At 33.8% G+C, this 20571-nt stretch overlaps 1 protein-coding gene across 3 annotated transcripts in view; it reads left to right on the plus strand.

The window, feature by feature from the left end:
- Positions 1 to 2771: 2771 nt before the first annotated feature.
- LOC143223833 (choline transporter-like protein 1) overlaps positions 2772 to 20571 on the plus strand; it is a 39319-nt gene continuing 21519 nt past the window's right edge. The window contains exons 1-2 of one of the 3 annotated variants that reach the window (XM_076452317.1): positions 2772 to 2937; positions 18521 to 18569. The gene's annotated coding sequence lies outside the window, so the exon portion shown is untranslated. Of the gene's footprint in view, positions 2938 to 5520; positions 5615 to 17799; positions 18178 to 18520; positions 18570 to 20571 lie in introns of those variants that run through there. The other 2 variants (XM_076452323.1, XM_076452329.1) reach the window with 2 other exon arrangements.

The raw sequence follows: 20571 nt of genomic DNA on the forward strand, positions 1-20571 counted from the left end.
AAATGGGAACTAAATTGTTATTAAATATTAGATCACTAAATAAACTAAATAATAACTCTTAACACTAAACAGTCTTGTACATCCGACAAGGTTTATGGTTGCGAACAAATGCTTGTTTCTGAAAAATTTGTGTAAGTTAAATTGAAGATCAGTATAAATACAGTACAAAAAACATTCATGTTTAGTTTGTTTGCAGACTAATTTTAAAAAATAATGGTTTCATACTGCTTACATATTTCAGTTTTTCATGATATATGTATTTCTTACATACAAAGCAAAATAAAATATTTGAAGATCTATTTCAGAACAAACTAAATCCTGGCAAGGTCGTGTGCCAGTTCGATCCTAGATGTTATTCAGTAGTAGGAGGCAGTAATGGAAACTGTTTACTGGGATAGCACGTTATTTTGTTTATGTGAGGCTTCTCTACGGCTATACAATGCTGAAATCAGGGGTTTGATTCTCCTCGGTGGACTCAGCAAATAGCCCAATGTGGCTTTGCTATAAGTAAACACACACTCTATGGCTATCACAAGGAACAGGTATTGTAGGACATTTGTGATCCAATTCTGCGATTGATCAGGCACAGGGAGAAAATATGGAATGTAAGAGTTTTGTCGTAGCAGCTTTATTCGTTACTGATTTGATGGATCGAGAGTCACTCTTGAAGTCTCGACTTTGTTTACTTTCAGCCTACTGATCATGTGCGTAGGTAATTGTCAACAATAGTAAGGGCAGCTTATTTTAATTTTCTTTTATTAAAACATAATTCATATATTTATTTCAGAGATAATAACAGTTTATATGATAAACTACCATTTTAGAGTATGGAATGAGCAGATAACACGTGGTTCTTCGTCTTTCTCTGGCAAATAGATTATTTTTGCTTTAACTCACACCGTATCTTGTCTTATTCCTTTCTTCTGTAGCAATCCATTACATTATTCTTGTACATATTACGTCCAAAAATGTATGAAGTCGCCATACATAAGTCAAGTGCTTTGTTTGTTTGTTTTGAATTAAGCACAATGCTACACAACGGGCAATCTGTGTTCTGCCCACCACGGGTATCGAAACCCGGTTCTTAGTGTGTGAGTCCGCAGACATACCACTGTATCACTGGGGGGGCTAAGTCAAGTGCAACTAGTTTAACTACCACAAATTAAGGTCGTATATAATATCGCACGTAGGTTTTTAATTTTGTAAATTTAGGAACCAGGTTCTATTTGTGTGTGTGTGTGCCTGTACTTTAAGGTATGTAATATTAAAAGAAGTTTATTTCATAGTTTCTCTTGCATTCAGGTTAGGTATAAATAAATGTTGTGTATCCTACTGAAAGTGAATTAACTTCAGAACTATAACGGATAAGTCTACTAGATTAATGGTTTCCAGATTATTTTTTTTGAGATTCCCTTGATGTGAATACAATGTAAGAAGCTTCCAACCTATAACTTTAGCATGGTGATTGAGAAAACAGTTCAGTAGTAAAAACAATAACATCCCCTTTCGATATACTGTATCATTTAATTACAGTAAAAATATATCGATTTCCAAGAACATTCAAGGAAAAAGGTAGTTTGGAATTAAATAAACACCTTCCCCCATCCCCAGTGGCTTTAAAGGGAAGTCTGAGAGCATACAACGCACAAAATTGGGTTTCGATACTCATGGTGGGATAGCATAAATAGCTCATTTTATAGATTTGTGCTTAATAACAAACAAGAAGAAAACGAAATCTACTTAACGATTTTCTCGATCACATATTATGTGAAACTGAATAAATTCAGTTTGGTTTGGTTTGGTTTAGTTTGAATTTCGTACAAAGCTACACAAGGGCTATCTGTACTAGCAATTCCTTATTTACCTGTGATAGACTAGATGGATTGCAGTTAGTCAACATCATCTACCACCAACTCTTTGGCTATTCTTTGATAAAAGAATAATGGAATTCAACGTAGCATAATAATGCCCCCATGGTTGAAAGGGTGAGCACATTTGATATGACAGGGATCCTAAACCGCGACCTTCAGATTTCGAGTCGAGCATGTTACTCACTACCCCACGCAATAAATTCAGAATAGGTATTACGACATTAAAGAAAGATAGAAACGCACGATTTATTCAAATAACACAAAAGCAACATGTATAAGTAAGTCTATCAGCTTTCAATTTATCTTACTGCAATAAATTTGATATTATAATTAGAGTCAGGCCACTGTGAAGTTAAAAATTAATAGGAATTTTATTTAAAACCTTTGAAATTATTTAGCTTTATGTACATACATATAAACATATATGTTTGTAATTTTTAGTTAGTTTATATGGTCTGTACATATACACAGACACACACACCTGTATATACGCAGATGCGCGATGAACTAACCTCACACACACGTATTTGTATATACATCCTCACATACAAATGAATTTTCTGTACATATTAGCTTTGTAATGATTACTTAAATATACCAAAAAGGAATTAGTAAATATTTTGTTTTAAGCCTAAAAATAATCTCTTTTAAACAGTCATCACTGCTACATCCAAATAACGTTATAAGTTAATTTTAACTATAATAACTAACATAGTGCAATGTGTTGTATGAGGAATCTAGTTATAAATACACTGTAGAATACATTTTGCTATCAGTCGTTAAGTACGTAGACTGCAGATAAAAAACTACGTATTTACAGGTATAATAACGTAGTAACATCAGTAAATTCTAAGCTTATCACTGCGCGTGCTAGTATTACTAATTTGAGTGTTGCAGACTTGTAGTGTTTGTTTAGTCTCTCTTTCAGGGTGATTTTTCAATCTAAACCAGGACAGTCTCAGTCCAAAATATCGCTAATGTCTTTTTAAGTAGAATCCGACAACTAAAATTAAAGATCAAAAGCATCAAAGTTCAACGTCGAGTGCGAACCTAGCCAACAGCAAAAGTAAAATTATACAATTAATATTTTTTTTAAATTTTCAGTTACGATATTGTTTTATTATGGATTAAGTCTATTCCAGTTGCATTTAAGAATATAGTTAAAATAGTTTAAAATGTAAACTAATGGGGAATTCTTATGTTACTAATATAAATATACTATAATATATGCATAGTAATCGTAATGCAATTTTTTTCATAAATTAATGTCATTATTGTTGAAAGTTCGATATACATGGACATACAAAGTAAATGTTTTTTTTTTTCTTCTATTCATATTGGGACCGACATAGCCAGGTGGTAAGGGCGCTAAACTCGTAATGTGAGGATTACGGGTTCGAATCTCCATCATACCAAACATGATCGCCCTTTCAGCCGTGAGAGCTTTATAATGTTATGATCAATTCCACTATTCATTGATAAAAGAGTAGCCTAAGAGTTGGCGGTTGGATGGTAATAACCAGTTTTTTTCCCTCTAGTCTTACAGTGATAAATTAGGGACGGCTAGCGCAGATATCCTTCTTATAGCTTTACACGAAATTCAAAACAAATAAGCTATTCATGTTGACGTTATCTTGGATAGAGATGAGACGGTGAGAAAACTTTAATAAATCACCTATTTTACTTTTGTTTTTATTATTTGCCTTTTACTCTTGTTTTTTTTTTTTCACTAAATTTTATTTCGTAGTTAACTCCAACTGAGTGCTTGGCTTATCTAAGATCTGAATGCGAGATAAATCAAAAATAAGAGACAGAACCGGAAGTAGTATTACCTCCTGTCGTTTATTTTAAAGTACCGTTAACAGTTTCTTTAGAAATGAATAGAGACGTGTTTTCTTCTTCTGCATTTTGCTTTGATGGTACTTACGGAGTAGTAACTAGAGTGCTATTTATGTCACAAATAAACTTTTCAAAATTAATTTCCTTAGTATTTTGGGTGTTGTAGGGATTAACAATGTTATTCAATAGAGCGATGCAGCTTTTGCTGTATTGTTAGAGCTGTATTTTGAAATCGTTCATGTGATGAATTAGTCTTTGATTGTGCAGTATTATTTTTATCTTTTCTTAGATAGTTTTAAATGTATATAATTTTTTAAATATCGTTTTTCATTCTTATTGTATTGTATCTAATTCTCGTGAATGTGTGATTGATTAATTGTGGCTTTTATCCCAGGGGTACCATAAGAGTGTGTGTTCTTTTAGCAAAACCACATTGGGCTATCTGCTTAGTCCATCGAGTGGAATCGAACCGCTGTTTTAGTGTTGTAAATCCATAGACTTACCGCTGTACCCGCGAGGTACTGTACCCTTGGAAATCAAACGTTTAAATAATGTTCAAAAGTACTTCCAGTTTGTTATTATAAAGTAATTTCCTTAAAATAACATATTTTTTGATTATCATAAAACTAAAATGGAAAACAAAAAAGAAATATTATTATAGGGCATTGGTATTTAAGGTACATTTATAAAAATGTTTGTAATTAAGCACAAAGCCACACATTGGGCTATCTGTGAGTAATATACAATTATCAATTAGGCTCTCTGGACAATTTCTATTTAACAAAAATATTTGAAATTCATTCAATTTAATATTTATTTTTATTTTGTTGTTAATAATCTTTACAGTTCTCTTTGGTAGCTTATATCGGGTATTTTGATGTGTTTAGAATGGCTACTTCTAAAATTTAAATAAATGTGGCTATTAGTCCGTTTATAGAAAATTTCAGTTTTAAAGAGCAATTTTCAGGTATTTCAGGTATAACCAAGAAACGCATAGTTTATAAAATTTTCAAGAGTAAATTTAATGTTTGGATCTAAATTATTCAAAACGTGATTAAAAGTAAACCAGTTAAAATCCTTCTTCTAAATAACAAAATAATCAATCATTAATATATCTGAGCCAATGAGACATCACATAAAATCTAACATGTAACTTCATTCTTTGATCAAAAACGGAATACATCTTCTCCCATAAGAACATCATTACAAAAATAGAACAGGTAGGTGACATTTTTTATGCCAATGGTGGTTTCTCTTATTTGATTATTATTTTACAGCTTCAAAGTAAAAATTCCCTATTAATTCCGGAATGCAAAAAGTCTGGATAACGTTCACAGAAATAATTAACAGCTATAATTCCAAGTTCAAATTCCATATTAGTATATAAAGATCTATATCTTGTGTAATTAAACAGGTGTTATGGGCAATTTTACTAGAAAATTTTAATATAAAATCTTAATCACCTCTTAGTTAACTTTTAGGTTGTGCAATGAATGGTTTTAACAGCTCATTTCATAATTTTTTCCATGAAGTTTCATATACGTTGTATTTACCTCTTAATTTTCTATAACCATTGCATCAGAAAACTTATTCCACGTTAAGATAATAGCATTCCATTTATCAGCTTTTTAAGAATTATATCTTTGAAACACAGGTTACGTAAACTTTATTATTTTCGGTAATATCACAATGTTTATATTGTGTTGAAATAAAAAATAGTAATTTTATCTGTTTACACAATGCACTCGTTACATTAGAAATACCGGTTGTTGGTGTAAAACTTTATTTACTTATTAACCTGCTCACTGTAGTTTTCACATGCACGGGTTGAACTATTTTTCTTCTGTAAACTGCTGGCGAGCATCGGATTTTTAAGCCCGATTTTGTTGGACTTCAGAGATCAGGTACACCTTCGACATCTTTCTACCCCCAACAGTAGATTTTTGCTTTTCGTTTTTGTTTTTTTTTTGTTTTTTTACGTTTGTTGTCTTTATTGCTGTATCCGACGTTTTAGATTCCATGTTTAATTTGTTTTCTTTCTAAGATTATTTTTGGTACTTTTTATTTTACCTTCTGCTTCTTCGTATTGTAGCTTAGTTGAGTTTACACCGCAAGACGTCTTCACAGGATAGGTATAGTTTGGTGAGGTCTTATTTAGTCCACATATATAATTTTTTTTATTGTGATATTTTCTACACTTACACAATGCTAGATATAATTATTTACTGAGCGTCCGCAAATAAAATTTCGCATGTCTTTTTCGAGGTCTATTCCATATTATGAGCTGATATCATCAATTTACTACTGAGCCATGTTATGTATCAGATATTAAGATTTAGTACTCACAAACCCCTGGGAAGGTCAGCTCTTCCTCTTTCCGGCAATTTTTCAGTGATTACTACTTAATATTTAGGCCCGGCATGGCCAGATTGTTGAGGCTATTGTCATAGTGTATGAAAAAATGGTCGAGTTCACATAGTAAATAATTATTTTACCAATTTTTCGCGAAATGATTTAGTGAAATATGTGGAGGTCTATCATTAGTGTTTCTGTATTTGCGAAATTGTGCATACATATCAAGGATGTTAATCTTACTACACTGTACGCTATAGCGAATAATGTGTTTTGTAGAGTTAGTTTACAATGTTTGTTTGTTCGTTTTGAATTTTCGCACAAAGCTACTCGAGGGCTATCTGTGCTAGCCGTCCCTAATTTTGCAGTGTAAGACTAGAGGGAAGGCAGCTAGTCATCACCACCCACCGCCAACTCTTGGGCTACTCTTTTACCAACGAAAAGTGGGATTGACCGCACATTATAACGCCCCACAGCTGGGAGGGAGGGCATGTTTAGCGCGACTCGGATGCGAACCCGCGACCCTCAGATTACGAGCGTATGCCTTAACGCGCTCGGCCAGTTAGTTTAAAAGTACTAATTATTTATGTTTCATTATTTATAAGTTTTTCATTATTGTGGCTTTTATATAATATATAATAATTATTATTTTAATTTTTAAAATATTTTATTGGGATATTTGTGTTATTTATATATCTTTATATTATACGTAGATATATTTATATTCGAAATCAGAAATAAAAATAAAAATATACGATATATGTGCAAAATCGGTAGTAAAGCTTGCAGAGTCGCTCTATAGAGAATGTATTTTCTTATAGTAAAGCCACGTTGGTCTACCTGCTGAGTCCACCGTATATAGAAAATAGGAAGTAAAAGCTATGTATGTATAACCGCAGTATGTACTAAAAATCAGTAGTTGAATGTTATATGGCGCTGCGTATTTAGAAAATAAAAAATAAAGGTTACACAGTCATCGTATGTACTGACTATCGGTAAAGAAGACCACATGGTTCTGTGTATACAGAAAATCAGTACTAAAGGCTATTCCGTGTTGTGTATAGCTAATCTGTAGCAAATGTTACATGACCGTCATGTATATAGTCACTCCGAACAGTACACGGTATATCATAGTAATTTCGGGCCCGGCATGGCCAGGTGGTTTTGTTTGTTTTGGAATTTCGCACAAAGCTAATCGAGGGCTATTTGTGCTAGCCGTCCCTAATTTAGCAGTGTAAGACTAGAGGGAAGGCAGCTAGTCATAACCACCCACTGCCAACTCTTGGGCTACTCTTTTACCAACGAATAGTGGGATTGACCGTAACATTATAACGCCCCCACGGCTGGGAGGGTGAGCATGTTTTGGTGCGACTCGGGCGCGAACCCGCGACCCTCAGATTACGAAGCGCACGCCTTAACGCGCTAGGCCATGCCAGGCCCGCCAGGTGGTTAAGGCGATCGACTCGTAATTCGAGGGTCATGGGCTCGAATTCCCGTCGCACCAAACATGCTCGCCCTTTCAGCCGTGGGAACGTTATAATGTGACGGTCAATCCCACTATTCGTTGGTAAAAGAGTAGCCCAAGAGTTGGCGGTGGCTGGTGATGACTAACTGCTTTTCCTCTAGTCTTATTGGGGACGTCTAGCGTAGATAGCCCTCGTGTAACTTTGTGCGAAATTCAAAACAAACAAACGTCATATATTTGTGAAAAAAATTACTGGAGAAGACATAATAAAACTATATTAAGACTACCGAGCCTAAAGTTATGAATTGCATGTACATCTATAAAAGCTGTTGTTAAAAATATTACCTTTCGTAGAAAAGCCACAATAATCACCTATTCCTGGGATTTTACGTCGAACAGAATGTGAATAAAAAACCAAAAACTCGATATTTACAAATGACAAAAATTATATACATTGAATACCATAATTATAATATTGAACAATCAAAAATTAATTATTCACATGAATAATTAAAACGTGGATATATACATTGCGATCGACCGTATAGCTAATTACAGATTTTCTAAATATATGATGATCAATTGGCCATTAATAGCGATTTTGTTTATTTGTTTACTGATAAGAACACAGCTTTAAAATTGGCCATCCGTGCTCTGTCTATTGAATAATCGCCCAAAAGAAGCAGAAGCCACTTGGATCCTGTGGTCAAGCTCTGTATACATCAAGGCTGTTTTCGTTAATAACTTTACTACCGAAGTAAGTGAACTGGTTTACTACGTTTAGCTTGTCGCCAGAGAGAAGAACAGTTGGCTCAACCTAGTGAAAACTAGGTGATAAATGATAGAGGGCTTCGGTCTTTTTTATGTTAATTATTTGTCCAAAAAGCAGAAGATAGATTGGAAAAATGATCTAAAATGACCTGTAGGCCGTCTATCGAATTAGATACAAACATCATATCATCAGCATTCAGCAACTCTCTGACGCAGATTTGCAGTGTTAATAAAAGTCCTCAGTCTTACGTGGTCGAAAGGACCACCGTCGATTCTTTGCGATTTTAAATTTCCTCACCAAGAATAGCAAATCCACAGTCGAGAATAGCAGCAAGAAACAGAGTGAATAACATGTAAGCCAATACACAACCTTGTTTGACACCATGTGCTATTGGGAAGGCTTCTGATGTGGCACTCGTTTGATACATGTCCGTTCATGCCGTCATGAAATAGTCGAACAATCTGAAGACAGCAATTTTAGCGAGCAGTGTACACAGCACTTCTCTCCGTACACTGTTAAAAGTTTTGGTTAAATTGACCAACTCGATGTACAGCCGTGTTTTGTTGGGTACATTCTTCTCGAATTGGCCGCAAGAAAAAGATCAGATTCGTCGTGCTTCTGTTCACTCGAAAATTGCATTGGCTTTCTGCTAGAATAAATTTGAAAATTGTTTGTAGCCATAGAAGCAATGATTGATAGGAGCCAAATACATCGGTAATTTCTACAGTCATATCGCTCCTCTTTACGTTTGTAGATTATTACAGTTAGAGCATTCTAGAACTCCTGAGGTAGTTCTCCATCCTGTTAATATCGTTCAAAAGGGCATAAACTATTCTTGTTTTAATATTAGTCTTCCACTTTTGAAACTCTTAGCAGGTAAACCGCCCAAGCCCAGTGATGTCACAGATTTAACCTTTTTTTTTTTTCTTTACGAGTTCTTCCAGATTTGATAGGTCGTTGAGCATTACATCGATTGGTAGTTGTGGCGATTGATCCAGGACTGCATCATGAATCCCTGAGATCTTATTTAGCAAGGTATCAAAGTATCTGTCTTGTTTGTAGACAGTTAAGAACCATTACGACTCTTAAGCAGAACAGTTGCTCCGCGCTATGACCTATATATCACCTCTTAACTGTCAAAAACACATTTCGTATTGTGATTATCAGTTAAGAACTGTATCTCCTTTGTCTTTTGTAACCATAATTGTTCTTGGAGTTTGTGTAGATATTTTGGAGATTTGCTTAAGTTTTTTTCTATTGTTTAGTGGCTTGTTGAATGTGCCTGCCATCTAATAAGGCTTGTCTAGCTTGCATTTTTCCCAACTAACAATTACTGGATGTTATAATTGCTTTCGTCGAACTAATCGGTATGATCCTTACTGTGGAAGCCAGTTTCTGAAGTGGCTGTGCCATATAAAATATTTTTTGAAATGGTTTAATACCCTGGGAATCAATTGAGACTAATTTGTTTCAAACATTCAGAGATCTTTATCATGAATTCTCTCAGCGAGCAGACTTCTGTAATTTCACTGTGTTTAGTTTCTGAGAAGCAGCTGGCTAGATTTTACGCCGAACGCCGAGCAGTTTACAGATTCGTATAGACATGAAATCAGCAAGGTCTCTCCTTCGCGTTAGAACGTAGTCAAGGAGAGTCCATTGCTGGGAACATGGGTGACGCCAACTGTAATACCACTTTTAGGAAGTTTGAAAAATGTGGTTGTTATTGCTAAATCTGGCTCACTGAAAAGGCTAAGTAATTCTACACTTGTGCTTATTTTTCCTCTCCTGAAGTGACCTAACATACGGTTCCAAATTTGATGGTCTGAACCAACACGAGCATTGAAGTTTCCAAGGACTAAAAGTCTGTCACTACTAGTAACCAAATCCAAAATATTTTTGTAGGGTCAGACACAGCTCTTCTTATATGTAGTTTCGTTTGAAATTGTTGGTGCGTAGGCTAACACATGGTGATGCAGTTCTTGAACAGTGGAAGTCGCAGCTTCATCATCCTTTCCGGATACGGTTCCACCTGTTTGGCTGTATGATTGGTTACTGCATATCATACTTCAGCATCACTTCTCACATTACCACCAAGAGGATGGTATGGGCCCCTTGTCTCTCTCTGAAACCACATATGATTCCCACATACATTTCATACCTTTATTGTATTGTAACATATGCTCCATATCAGCAGACTATATATGTAAAAACGGCTGGTATGAGTTGAGAAAATTTTTGTAGAGGACCGAACAATGTTTCGACCTTCTTCGGTTATCGTCAGGTTTATAAAGAAAGAAAGAGGTAACTGACCGATAGCTGACCACATGTTTGAAGGGGGTCGTGTAAATGAGTGTAGGAATGTAGAGGGCGTGCTTACATTTTGATTATATTTATTAATATAGGTATAAAGGTGTTCCTTTGTATTGGTTTATTTTAGACTTGAACTGTTGTATAATTAAGGCTTCTTTAAGTTTGCGTTTGTCTATGTTTGTTTCTTTATTTAGTATTTGGATGATTTTTATGGTTATGTTGTGTTTATTTGATTTGCAGTATTCGAAAACGTGTGAAGGTGACTTTTTTTGTTCTTTGAACCTGGTTTCCATTTTTCTAATTGTTTTTCCAATATAGAAGTCGTGGCAGTTATCAAATTGTATTTTATAAATAATATTGGTGTGGTGTTTGTCAGTGTAGTTTTTACATAGTATAGACCTTAGTTTTGTGCCTGATTTTTGAATAAATTTGGTATTAACTGGAATGTCATATTTTGTTACTACTTTTTTTCCAAATGTTGGTTATTTTTCTGCTGTATGGTATGCAGCTGTATATGGTTTCGTGATTTTTAATTCGTGGGATATATTTATTTTTGTTGGTTTATTTTGCTTTCTGTCAAGGTGTGTACGTATAATGTTTTCTACGGTTTGTGGAGGAAACTTATTGATGTTGATGAAGTATTGTTTTATTTTGTCTAATTCGTGGTTAATTTTATCTAGTGAGCATAGTTTTATGACTGTGTTTATTTGGTTTCTTAGTATGCTGAGTTTTTGTTTTGTTTCATGTTCTGAGTCCCAAGGAATGTATAGTCCAGAATGGGTGATTTTTAGGTTGATTTCTGTTTTAAATTATGTATCGGTTCTTGCAATTTTGAGGTTAAGAAATGATATTTGATTGCTTTCTTCCTGTTCACATGAGAAGTTAATGTTGGGATGTATAGAGTTAATGTGATTGAAAAAAATTAAGTGTGTGTTCTGTAGATGTGAATCCCGCAATCATGTCGTCTACATATCAGTACCAGTATAGTGGTGGATCTAATGCTGTGTTAAATGCTTGTGTTTCAACTTGTGTCATAAAAATATTGGCTAAAACTGGTGATACTGGGTTACACATGCTTAGGCCATTTATTTGTTGTTGAACATGAAGTTTCTCTTCATCATGGCGAATTCTATGAGGGTTGCTAATTGGTTGCTGGGAATGTCTATTGATGGGTTAATATAACGGATATCTGCAAACTTATAGCACTAGAATCCATCTTTCGGTACCTATGGTGGGCAGAGCACAGATTGCCCTTTGTATAGCTGTGTCATAACTTCTATGTTATACAACAATATCAATGTTATTGAATTCACTTGTAAAATTTGAAACTACAAAATTACTTTAATAATTTCTCGTTTGTTTTTAGCTTTATTTGCTTTCGCGGAGAGAAGTAGATTTACAGCATGTGAATTAATGATTTTATAGCATTTTATGAAAATTTTGCACCATTCCCAGTTTGGAATATCTTATTTAATCGGAATAGTGTAAAAGCATTCTTTTTGTAAAGAAATATTTAAGTCATGACCAAAATAACAAACTTAATATATCATTATATGGACATAAAAGGGGTTAGTAGTTAGTTTTGTTTTTACTGTGAATACGTGGATTCGAAAGCTTCAGTTCTGGTCTTCTTGTTGCAGACTCATTCTTTACAGTCTGGAGGTACGAATATTTTATTACAACAGAGGTTATTTTAATATGTAGCTTTTAAATAACAGAAAATCGTAAGTAATAACCAATAATTAACACCTGCCATACGAGTCAGCCCGGCACCTTGGCGTGGATCAAAAGAGAAAAAGAGTATTTTCAGAAAGGTTTGGATTATTTTAATTACAGAAAAAAAAAGAAGATGTTTGGCACTGTTTTCGAGAGCTGGGTCACTGTACCAGACCCTTAACTAAACCCGTGCCTGACTCAAAGTCATTGGAGCCAACATGGAGCAGTTAACTTGTACATGGAAATCAAATGCTTGGAATGTTCTAGATGTAGTTGTGAATGTGTTGGTTTAAGTGTAGAGATTAAGCTAAACTGTGGGCTCAAGTCAGATAAGGGAAGAACTTATTTAAAGATATTCCAATTGATTACTGCACTGACAGCAAAACATAAAAAAAACAGACACAACTGGATCATTATCTTCGAAAAGTGGGATTGAAATCATATGTAATAAAGCATTAGTTTCGATATTTTGTGAGACGAACGGCATAGTAAAGCCCAAAGATGCAGAGTTAAAGTTGTAGCACATGCCTAATTCATTACAAAATGATTTTCCTAACAAATTTCTCAAATTCAAAAATGTCATTTATACAATAAAGAGTAAATATAAGAAGGATGGTATAATATACAGTATGGTACCATCATAGGTACCTCATGCAATATTTTCATTAGCATTTAGTTTATTTGTTTGTTTGTGTTTTTGTTTTAGAAGCTGTGCCGAGTTTCATTTATCAAGATTTATAGAAATAACTCGAATTTACTATTTTCTGGAAAGACTCCCACAAACCCAGTTGAACATCCTTATCTCAGTCAGTGCTGTGTTTAGGTACCTTCAGTCCCCGTAGTTGAGAGGGTGGTGCGTGCTATGCAAAAAAAAATTATTTTTCACAGAAACAACAAAATGTGTTTGATATATATATATATAAATACATGTGTAGCAGAAAATACTCGGATAACATTCTGCTTTTTTATTTTATTTATTTGCAAAATCGTTGTAGTTCTTGTCTCTTTTCTCACAATGTTTTCTTTTTTAATTCTGTAATAACCTGCTGCTGTTTGTACATAGGTTTGTTTGTAACTAAGCATAAAGATACCCAAGAGACTATTTTTACTCTACCTACCACGGGTATCAAAACCCCGTTACTAGCATTTTAAGTTCGAAGACATACCACAATGCTACTGGGGGACACCTGTTGCTGTAAAAAGAACAACAGCAGAGCGTGATTCTATATTTTGCACTCTTCTACGCATAGGCGTTCATAGAGGGTGGCAAAAGTTGACACTTGCCCTCTCTCCTCCCCTGAGAAACGAGAAACATAACATTTTCTTAATTCATTCAGAATAATGATATTAATTTTCAATTTTTAAAAATTAATTTCATATTACTCATTACATTTAATTTTTAATACTAGTATAAGTTGCCAGCTTTGTCAGCAGGGTTCATTTAAAATCTCTAGATACTTATCCTGTACCTAAATATTGAAAATATCGCTACCTTTGTGGCTTCATGTTAATTGGGCATGGTACTTACCACTCAGGTCATCAAAGAGAAGCTAACTGGGAGGTTTTTAAGTATTTTGCATGTGAAATATGACAATTTTCTGATGCACAAATGTAATATTAAAATTAATCTGTATTTTGGATCGTCGACGTTAGACAGTTATTACTTAAAAAATCTTAAAACTTTATTTTTAAAAATCTGATATTTTGTTTATTGATAACCTGTTAAACTTTGTGAAGATAAGCATACTGTAATAAAAGTTATAATATTCGTTTGACTGTGAGTGTATAACTGTGAAAGCAGGTCCATCATCCCTGAGAGCTGCAAAGAAACACGTTACTGGGTTCAATCTCAACAGATGTTGGGCTATCTGATGTGTCAAGTGTTAAAGTAATTTTTAGTCCTATTGGTAGTTTGTTAGCACATAGTAGGTAATTAATTAACAGATGCTAGTTGTGAGAAATTCATCCAAGTTTACTCTTTCATCTATTTTTAATTTAGGGTTTATTTTAAAGTTAAAGACATTAACTTTGAAATAATTTATTTATTTATCAAACACTTATATTTTATTTTGTGTTCGTAATTTGAATCTTGAACGAAATAAGGCTATTGAAAGTTATGATTTTTGTGTTTGTTTCTAAATTATGAAAGCAACATTTTAATTTGTAGTACTGTGTGTGTAACGTATTTATGGTATACATTGGCTATTGAAAGTTGTGATTTTTGTGTTTGTTTTTAAATTATAAAATCAACATTTTAATTTGTAGTACTGTGAGTAGCGTATTTATGGTATACATTTATTTTAATAGATACGTTGGTTTCAGTATAGTTCTTATGTATGTGAAGTGTATTGTTGGATGTGTATTTCGCAAGTCCGCCTGTTCTCTAAATTTCTAGAAAATTTTTGAGATTAAGAATCAACAACATGCGGTTTATGAAAATAACAGCGTGTATTCGAACATTGTTGAACGTTCAAGAATCTCACGTGATTGATACATAAAAACTACCACAAGACACCGAGAGACAGAATATATTGTTGGTCGCTATAATGAGTATACTATAAGTCTCAGAAGCTATACTTATGGTTAACGCTTACTACTCGGAAAACTGTAGAATTTAACCAGGAACGTTTAGATTTCGAACATTAAGAACAGTTCAACTTCAGAAGTGATGCTTGCTGTTGACAAGCTGCATTCACTCTATGCTCTAAGTTCAAAATTAGATATCCTAGTGCAGACGGTTATTATGTAGCTGTTTCCGGATATCTGAAATGAACAAACGGTCTATGAGCAAAGATAAAAATATTTCTTTACATTTCTTCAAATTTCGATTTATATTTCTGAAATCAGCATTGAAAACAACAATTTATTCTTTTTTTTCTATTTGAAGACGGTGCATGAAACAGAAAAAAACAAAACAAAACAATCTTAACAACGGTCATGATGAAATGAAAACTAGAGACAAACTGTTAGAGTTAAAAAAATTTTTGCTTCTTGAACACTGTTGGGTATTCCTTATAGATTTTTGGCTGCTGATTACGAAAATCACATCCAAATTTGCCCATCACGTACCGTTTCATCGAAATCTTTAGTTTGTCATGTTTTTTCTTATATTTGTGTCCAAAATTTTCGTTTCTTTAAGAGACCTATGAACAATGTTTTGTGCAGTCCAGGCGTGAAATCAAGCCATGTTGGAAGCTGTTCTGTGGAAGTATGCAGCCCGGGCATGCCTGGGCAGGCCGGAGCCAGCTTAAAACTGTCTCAGCAGGCTATAAAAGTGGCTTGCATACACAGATGCTGCTCATTGGATTAATGTAGACCTTTTAGTGTGTGCGTATTGTTTCAGAATATAGCATTGCCTCAGTAGCACTGTAACAAGTAAGTTAGATGGAATAGACATTTTACAGGACGATTGATGTCGGTCAGTACGTCTCGTCAATGTTGTAACAGCCGCGATACATTCTGCTATATTTGTGGCAAGTATACGCTTGTTCATCAGAGACGCTCAATGACTGCTCTTGTGAAGAAAGCATATCATCTGTACTTCAGCTGTATAATTGGTGATCAAGACATGTGCTGTCTGTCTGAGAGTTTGGCTCAGAGGCACTCGAAAGACAATGCCGTTTACTGTCCCGATGATATGGCGAGAACAGAAAGACCATGTGATGGTCTGTTACTTCTGTTTGACTAATGTGTCTGGTTTCTCTGCCAAAAACAAGAAGTCAATTGAATACCCTAATCTGCCTTCAACAATAAAACCCGTGCCACATGTCGACAGTCTTCCAGTTCCGAAACCACCAGAGGAATGGACCTTAGACGAACCAGATGAAGAAACTGCAATGCAGGGAACTGGCAGTGACATTGATCCGGAATTTGAACCGTGCTCTTCAGGCGATCCACATCTCATAATACAGTCAGAATTAAACGATCTGATCAGAGATTTGGGTCTGTCAAAAGCAAAAATCAAATTGCTGGGTTCGAGACTGCACGAATTGTGTTTGCTGTCACCAGGTGCGAAAATTTCTGTTTTTTTCGAAGCCGACAAGATGATATAACCAAATTCTTTGCACAAGTTGACAGTCTCTGTTTCTGTGTTGACATCGAAGGATTGTTCTTTGCTTTGGGTCGTGACCATGATCCGCAAGAGTGTCGTCTCTTTATTGAATCATCAATGTTAATTCTCCAAGTTGTTCTGTTATACAATGACAACGTTCACCCTTCAATATCTGTTGGCTATGCAACACACATGAAAGAAACCTACGAAAACATGGAAATTTTGCTGAAGCACATCCAATACAGCAAGTACAACTGGAATATCTGTGGAGATCTGAAAGTCATTGGTCTGTTACTGGGACTGCAGCTTGGCTACACAAAGTACTGTTGTTTCATCTGTGAATAGGACAGTCGTGCCAAAGAGTCACATTATTCTAGACAGAGCTGGCCACTCTGTAAAAAGTTAGTTCCAGGACAGAAAAATGTGGCGCATGAACCGCTTGTCGACCAGGCAAAGATTGTTTTTGCCTCCTCTTTACATAAAATTGGGACTTATGAAGAATTTCATGAAAGCAATGAACAAAGAAGGCGAAGGTTTTCGTTATTTAAAACAAATGTTCCCAAGAATAACTGAAACCAAGATCAAAGAGGGTATTTTTGTTGGCCCTCAGATCAGACATGTTATGAGTGACAAGCAGTTCGAAGATCTGTTATTTGGGCCGGAAATGATTGCCTGGAAAGCCTTCAAAGACGTTTTTGACAATTTTCTTGGCAATTACAGAGCCCCACATTACATTCAGCTGGTGGACAAACTTCTCAAAGCATACAAAACAATGAAGTGCAACATGTCACTCAAGATTCATTTCCTCCACTCACACTTGGACTTCTTCCCGCAAATTTCGGTGCTACCAGTGACGAACACGGTGAAAGGTTTCACCAGGACATTACTACAATGGAAAAACGATATCAGGGCAACTGGAATCCGTCAATGAATACAAACGAAAATAAGGAGCAAAACATTTTTAATTATGTTGAACTTAATAGCGTATTAGAAACATAAACGCAACTAAATATGTTATTGCAGGTAAACAGTTAACTGTCTATTTCTCAAAGTTCCTACGTGATGAAGCAAAATCAAAACTATATTTGTGCATACCCACCAGATACCTTTTCAGGAAGCAAAACGTTTCAAAAAAATTGTTGTGCAGTGTAATTTGGTAACAGTGTACCAAACTTTTTAGTTTACTGAATCCTCATGTTTGGCATGATAGCGAAATAAAAATTCATGTTGTATCAATGTAAGTTTTGTGCCTTCAGGGCTACAACAGTACGTGTCATTAATATTCTAAACGAATCATAATCATATGCAACAAAGTTAGAAAATGCGGCACTGTACTTATTAGCACGTATTAATGTTCAAATCATATTTCAGAATTAACATCACCATTGAAAACGTGACACACATGTAGCACTTTGATTATTTGATACAGTGTTTTAAGTATTTCAATCTGGAAAAAAAACCTGCTATTTTAAATTAAAGGCTTACTTGTGATCAATCTAGTAGATGTATGTGCATAAGCATGTTGTACATGACCCTTTCAATAACAAAGAGAAAGGAACTACTTAATTACTTCATTTATGTAAAGTACTTTTTGTTTCTTTGTATTTGGTAACATAGTAGAATTGCAAGAGCAACCACTATTACGAGGAATAGTTTTTTCTGCTATTTTCTAGCAATTTTCTTTGTTCACTAAGGCTAACTTTTTAAGATACATCACTTCAAAAATCTGTGGTATTCTTATTGGCAGTCTTTGGAGTGAATATGAACTATTAGTTAGTACACACCAAAGGATGTTTTTTTAGTAAGTAATTTGAGTCTAGCTTTTAGGTTTTTATTAAGGAATTAGTCCCAAACAAAATTCAGAATTTCAGTTTTAAATTAAAAACAAATGTGTGTGTGTATTTCATTTAGTCCAAATTATGTATCATATCACCTTAAACATTTCCAGCAAGAGGACTAAGTTATATGCATGTATTGCATTCTTTCATTATGTTTTATAAGGTAAGCTCCATTTCTTTAATTACTTTCCAGCAAAACGTTTCCTTTCAAGATTTAATATTGAAAAAGTACCTCTATCAAGGTAGATGCTTGTTCAAAGCTTTATATGTAGTTTAATTTATGAAACATTTCATCTCCATCCAAAGGTGAACTGTTGCAGCATGATCCAAGGATTCAAGGACCAATCAAAAACAGGTAGGATTTAGAAATTCCTGCATTATTGAAATACTCTTGTAAGATTTTGTGAAACTGAACTAAAACAATGAAATATGTTTATCTTACAAACGGGTTACTGAAGTAAAAAAAATACATATATAATATATAAATATCTCAACAGAATATACAGATTGGTCAGCTGGACTTATTTGAACAAGATATTTAGAATACAAAGTTGTGGATAATGTACAATTCTCTAATAATAATATAAATAAGTAAAACATTTTGTTTAAGAATTAGAAGCAGAGATACTGTGTTTTACTACTCTTTGATTTATAATATATGTTAATATCACATAGGGCTGCATATTCTTTGAATAATATCAATGGAAAACTATTAATCCTTAATTATATTTACATCAAAAGTTAAAAGAGATTCTTTAAAGCTAAAAGTTTTTGGGTTTTTTTCATCATTGGTTCATCACTTGTGAGTAGTAATGAATTACTAAGAATTGCTTTACTCAGCATGACATATAGTTTAAATTTAGTTTTCATTAAAGAACAGGTCTTATTGATTAATATATTTATTTTTATAAATGTCAATTATTGAAAATTGTGATTGTAGAAGGAAGTTACATTTGGTAACTGCAGTCACATTCATTGAGCAGTTGAGATGTACATGTGTCATACACATTTATAAATATTGTATGTGATTGTGTGCACTTCAGCCAGATTTGCTGTAATTGCCATTGTAAAGTGTGATTAAAAATATTTTAATACCCTAGTACCTAAATCATATGAAAACTTTAGATTGATTTTTCAGCTTGAGTGCAAGTTTTTACTTGTAATTGTTACAGTTTTTATGAAGTTGGAAAAACTGGGTGAAATATGGGAGTTCTAGTGACTAAGCATTAAAACTTTAATCTTAAAAGATAAAACAGTCAAGGTTAAGAACTTAAACACCCCTCACACTTACCAGTATTTGATGTTTATGTATAATAGTGGTCAATGATCCAAAATAATGCATGACACTGCAAGAGAGCATTTCAAAACTTTTTTCATGATGCTTCAAATAAACAGTACTTTTCAGAATTATTCATTGGTATAAGATTCTGGGTACTAGTATAATAAGTACATGTATAGTGGAAAGTGAGTGGATTCTAGTGTTAAAGTGAGAACCTTAGACGTGTTAGCTAAAAGTTCTGTTTAACCATAGTTTGATTTTTTTTTTGATAGAACTTTCACTCAGTTTTCATTCTTTTGAATGATGTATTTACCTTAATATTTCACACAATGTTTTCTTGTAAGAAAATGTTCCCAAAGATGCATTATCCATTTTATATTGTTGTAAATAAAACATACATAAGTTAATATATATTAACATCCAAAGATTCAACAATTAATGAAATGTTTTGTACATTTAGTTTTTACTTCAGTCTATTAGTTAAAAGATTTCCTTTATATGCAGTTTCCTTTCACTTTTAACTTTAGCAGTTATTTTGAACTGTACTTCACTCTAGACTAATTACACTTATTCAAACCATATACAGCAAAATAGGCTATTCTGATTAAAAACTGGTTACATAAGTTATATTATTTTCCATACCCTCATATTGAGTTGCAATATGTTTTTACGTCTGCATGTGGGTTACAGTATTTTTTGAGGCAGTAAAATCAAAACTTCTAATCTGATGTATAAACATTAATAACCTAAATGTTTTTGCATTACTTTGAACTCATCACGATGAGTGAATGATAAATTAAAATTCTTAGTAAAATCAATGGTGAACATGAACTATGTATGAAAGAAAGTCTATTGAGGAACAAACTTAAACTGAGGTTGAATGAGAAAAATAGTTAGGTTATATGTATTGTTAAAATGTAAAGAAACCACAAATGTCTTTTTTTTTCATCTTTATAGAACGATTTATATGAAAAGGATGCCTTCTGTGTTGTAACAAAATGCAGATTGTTTGCTGATTTTAAAGCATATACACCATGTTTGATTTTGCTTAAAAGTATATTGATTTTTTTGAAAAAAT

The sequence above is a fragment of the Tachypleus tridentatus genome, chromosome 1, assembly GCF_004210375.1.
Source record: "Tachypleus tridentatus isolate NWPU-2018 chromosome 1, ASM421037v1, whole genome shotgun sequence".
NCBI lineage: Eukaryota > Metazoa > Arthropoda > Merostomata > Xiphosura > Limulidae > Tachypleus > Tachypleus tridentatus.